Source organism: Onychostruthus taczanowskii, unplaced genomic scaffold, assembly GCF_017590055.1.
Source record: "Onychostruthus taczanowskii isolate IOZ18803 unplaced genomic scaffold, ASM1759005v1 scaffold42, whole genome shotgun sequence".
NCBI lineage: Eukaryota > Metazoa > Chordata > Aves > Passeriformes > Passeridae > Onychostruthus > Onychostruthus taczanowskii.
Window position 1 is genome coordinate 6,389,720 of NW_024501682.1, and position 5,272 is coordinate 6,394,991.

At 51.2% G+C, this 5,272-nt stretch overlaps 1 non-coding gene across 1 annotated transcript; it reads right to left on the reverse strand.

The window, feature by feature from the left end:
- Positions 1–4,001: 4,001 nt before the first annotated feature.
- Positions 4,002–4,088, reverse strand: TRNASTOP-UCA. Its single transcript has one exon. It is a non-coding gene; the product is annotated as a tRNA-Sec (tRNA).
- Positions 4,089–5,272: the final 1,184 nt, after the last annotated feature.

The following is a 5,272-nucleotide window of genomic DNA, read 5'->3' on the forward strand; positions in this document are numbered from 1 at the left end:
TTGTGCTGTAGGAGTGTCATTTGTGCCTTATATTCCAATAAAATGAATTAAATTTTCTTCAGGTCCTTTCCAAAATTAGATGTAGAGAGTGTCCAAACCATCACCAGTGAAAATGATGCCAGTTGGAACACTTCAAGTGAAAAATTTGGTTTTAAGAGAACAGATATTTTCATAAAAAGTGTTCACTGACCTCCAAATATGCCTCCCTTGCATAAACCCAAAAGCCTTAAAAGCAAAAGAGATTTGATTGTTGGCAGTTTGGGGATTATTCCTCTCCCTTTCCCCCAGCGTTTTCCAATGGAAAATATTCAGGGTTTGGGTTTTCAGCCCTTTGCTGAAATGTCAACATTTTCCAAAGGGTGAAGGAGGGGAAGAGAGAAGAAAAGAAAAACATGTTCTGACCAGCTCCAATCAGAGCCAAATGGCTCAGTCCTGCATTTGGTCAGGGAAGTATGCTGGAGGGGAGAAAACGGGAGTGTCTTGGTTCCACACACAGCCTGCCTGGGCTGAGGGCAGTGTATCAGATCCATTCCTGTGAGTCATTATGGTCTCCATTTCCCCAGGACAGTGTGTGGGATAGCTTTTAAGCACTCCAGGTCAATATGTCACCGGCAAGCAGTGCCCTGTTGCTTGCCACGGCCACTTGGGCTCTCCGTGCACGTGTGGGATGCACACAGGTACACTCTGCTCAAGTCCTCCAATATTTCCATGACGTCTTTAACTCCCCGAGATAGCAATAACACCTGGCACCTATCCAAACCTGAGAATTCAGCTCTCCTCCATTCATGAAAGAGGAGAGAGGAGAAAAATGGCATGTGCCTGTAACCATACATGATTGTCTTTGTCCTCTGCCCAGGTGACACTGTCTTGTGCTGTGCAATGCCTGGAATTTAGCCTTTGAAAACCCAGGCCATTTATGCACCAACTGGCTCTAGGTAGGGAGAAATGCTGGAAGAACCAACATGAAGGCTGCTGACCGACCATGCATGTGTGGGATGACCTACTATGTGTGCTGACCTACTCATTCATGTGCCATCATGCTTCTGGGGGAAAAGGAGTGGCTTCATTTCCACAAAGCATTGCTCGTCTCCACCTGCATGCTCAGCCTCTACAAAACTGTTCCTGCGACTGGGCACCTTCAAACCTGAGAAGGACCAGGGCCATTTCTGCAGCTGTCTCTCCAAGGCGTCTCCCACAGATGCAGTTGGGGAAGTGGTAGAGGGATGCATACCCTGGCTAGGTCTTTGTCCCCCTCTAGTGACTGCAATTCCGAGTCCTACTCCCTCTGAGCTAGATGGTAATTTAGGCCAGGATGTTTCCTTTCTGAAGGCCAGTAGGACATCTAAGCACCATTGGCAGGTCATATATTTATACACACTCAGGCATTATCCATTGCAAGTGTAAACAGTAATTTAGGAGCCTGACTTTCTGTTCTAATAGGCCACGTGTGCCTGCTTTCCTCCCATGGAAGACGGCAGTCACAGGCTTCACACGACAACCCATGCCTGATCCTCCCAGGAGGAGATCCAGCTAGGACCACTGTTACCAGTGCAAAAGCACATGCTCCCAGTCTCTTGTAACCAAACACTTGCTGAGTCACAGCCCAGTCACCCGTACGCTTAGCAAGTCGAGTCAGCCATCTGTCACCAGCACATCCTCCTCACGGTGCTGTGACTCCATGGGGAAAACAACAGGAGGCAGATTACGTTTGACTAAGGAGCCAGGCTCTCGTGCATTTTGGCTCTGAGTAACCCCTGGATTGCCTTTTAACCAGTGGTGAGGGCTTTGGCTCCTCTTAATTTGGCCCTTTGTCAGGGAGGAAAGTGACATTCAGATTGAAGCACTGGAAGCTTTGTCTGACTAATAGTGACTCCAAGCAAAGCTGACTCAGATGGGACATGGATGGCATTGTACAAAATGTCCCTCCTACGGACAGATCATCTTCACAGGTTTCCACACTATTGTTCTCCTCCAACTAGTGTTTAAAAAACAGCACTGAAATATAGGGTGCCCTGTTTCCTAAGGCCTTGTCCCACCCACTGTGTCAGCTGAAGGCTGCAAGAGCAGCCTTTCCACGTCCCTTGTCCTGATGAACACCTGTGTTTCCCTGCACTCAGCCATGTGCCAGAGGTGCAGCCCTGCCGGGCACAGCCCAAAAAAGCAGGATCGCTTCCTGTCGTGTGCCTGCCTTACCCACCAGATGAGGCACTGCCCGGGTGTGGGAGCCAGACTGGGGCTGTGTAAGCAGCTCCAAGTAGGGATTCACAGGGGATTTCACAAAGCCAGGTCCCTGCACTGCTTGCCACAAGCTCCCCCAGGCAGAGCTCCCCAGCCTCCTCTCTCGTGCCTGAAAGTCTCATGCCCATCAGCTCCATGAGGGACAAATCAACCACACTAGCAATCTGACCATCCTACTTTTTCCTGAGGCAATGAAAGAGTACAGAGTAGATGTGGCTTTTTTGTTGTGGAGGAAAAAAAGTGAACTCAATGCCAGGCACAGATCCCAGGCTGTGGAGTTCAAATCACGCTCAGAGCACATAATTCCCGTTTGTGTTTGTGTGCACGCAGGGCAAGGGTGGGAGCTGGCGGGGGTGTGTGTGTGTGAATATAAGAATGTAATTGTCATAATTTAATCCAAAACTACTTCTTGGAAGGAAAAAAAAAAATCAGGCTGACACAAAACAGCATGTTCAGTTATAAACACCACATGAAAGAGCCGTATTATGTTCTGCTTGGTAACTGACATAGGGCGCTAACATTCTCAGCTGCCCACTACTGGGCAAAGGCCTTTCCAACTCTCCCCCTCACCCCAAAACAACCCCTCCCAGCCAAACTGCAGAGCAGATACCAATTTCTGAGGCCGCAGAGAAATTCCACATAGAAAGTTCATTATGGGCAGAGCAGGCTGGCTGGCAGGCAGAGTGGTGTGGAGCACAGAGATGGCCATCTGGGACTCGGGGCACTCCCAGCTGTGCACGCACATCTGCAAGGCCACGGAGAAGTTGGCACACACACTGTGGAAGCTTCAGAAGGGCTTTTCCCCTCAGATTTCCCGTAACAGGACTGTGTATTCCTAGAGCAACATGCCCTGCTGGCATCAAGGCTGCTTCTCCCCAACCAACTCAGGGGTCTGCAGGCTTGAAGCAGTAGCAGCCATCAGGGCTCCCTGTGCCCATGTCTCAGGGCTCCCTGTGCCCTTCCCTTCTCCTCCCAGGCCTTCAGCTGGAGTGACTCATTCCATGTAAAGAAAGCACAGTCATTCCAGGGGTGCTTACCTACTTAACTCCGCATGGCACTGTGCCTCTCAAAAAGCAACCAGGAACACCAGAGATCTGATCATTCACTCGATATTCTGTAATTCAGCAGGCAGAATCGCCCTTCCTGCTTGTGGGGCCAGGAGATAATGTGAAAATACCCTTCCAATCCTTGCTGTCCCCTGCGGTGGCAGTGGCTGGAGTCTTGTCCTAACTAGAGGCTCCACAAGTCCTTGACTGGAGAGTTGTTGCGACAGGATATCACAAAATAAATGCCTTCTGCTTGAAGAATATGTTTTTAGCTTGATGCTAACCTTTATTTTTCATGGGGCTGGGTGACATTATTAGCACCCGTGCTTACTGCTGAAGTGAAGCATCTTTGTTGCAGCGTGGGTGGGAGATGGGTTATCGTCAATATGGAGCAGATCTAGAGAATGACTTCTGTTATTTACTTCTTTTCTGTTCTTGTAGGACATGTGACACAGTTTAACAAAGATCTGCTTAGCAGAAAAATCCAATTAAAACCTGAATTGTCCTTCGGCTGTGCCTGGCACGCTGCCACTTCAGCAGTCCAGTGCAGTGGGAATACAGAGGAAGAAGAGTAAAGGAAACGCGCTGCTCGTGCGGTGACACCTCGGGACAGCACGGCGAACGCCGCCCTCTGCTCCTGAGGCCGCTCGGGCTTGGCAGCGCCGGCCGCCTCCCGGGACAAAAACGATCTGCCGCGCAGGAACAGCGCCCGCCGCCCGCCCGAAAGGTGGAATTGAACCACTCTGTCGCTAGACAGCTACAGGTTTGAAGCCTGCACCCCAGACCACTGAGGGTCATCCGGGCAATTTCATACCGCCATGTGACACCCTATATGAATTCCCCCATGTCTTTTACCCCAAGGTAATGGCGAGCGGTGTTTTCCCTCAGACATGGTCCCTCCGCCTTTTCCCAAAGCGAGCTCGGCCCGCACGGAGCACGGGGCGGACGGGGCGCGGAGGGGGCGCCAGGGGCGGCCGGAGCGACCCCGCTGCTATCCCAGAGGCCCCCGGGCGCTCATGCAAATAGGCGGGCGGTGATTGGCTGTCCCCGCGGGGGCGGGGCCGGAGCGCTCGGGGCGGGCGCGGCTCGCGGGTGAGTCACGGCGCTTCCCAGAAGGAGCGGGGCTGGCCCGCGCCCTTCCCGGACCTCCGGGGACCCTTACGACATCGGACAGGGCAGCTTGTGCAACAGCGGGGGCGGCCCGGGCCCCGAGGTGTGCTGCGAGGAGACCAGGACACGGGCTCCTTTCTGTGGGGTTTTTTTCCCTTTTTTTTTTTTTTTTTTTCCTTCCAGTGGCTAATGCCAGATACTTTGAGGATGTGAATCTCCCATGAGATACATCTCAGAACAATAATATCCTCTGGGAGGAAATTCCTCCCTGGCCCCCAGCTGAGGATCAACTTATGCCCCGAAGTATGAGGATTGAAAACACTTGTAATTTTATCCCAGCGAGTGTAACTATACAGGCTATTTTCATAAACCCTTGAAGAATTACTCACTTATTTGCCTCGAGAGATTTCTCTGAAGCAGAGCCATTTCTGCAAATGCATGTGGTTTCCAATGATTTTTAATTAGATAATTCTTTTTGGTGTAAGCAACAAAAAACCCCGTAGGCCCATTCCCCCTCTTGCTTGCCCTGGGGAAGCTTAGACTCAAAACTGGGACAGCAGCATCCCAGTAAAAGTGGTACAGAACAGAACCAGAGCCACAGCCCGAAGCTGGGAGCAGTTTTGTCAATGTCAGCAAAAGAAAGCAGAAAGTGTGTGGTGGGGCAGCACCATTCCCACTCACACGCAGGAATGCTGCTGGGCACAGCTTTGCTTTCTGTGCGTGGCTCCAAGTCATGGCTTACCCTCCTGGAGCAGAGCCAGCTCAGGTATGCCCTGGCCTGCTGACTCCCCAGACAGACGTGAGCATATTTGAGGCCTTACTGTTTATAGTGAGCAACTTCTTCAGCATATTAAATGTGTTTTTCTAAGAGCACCCTA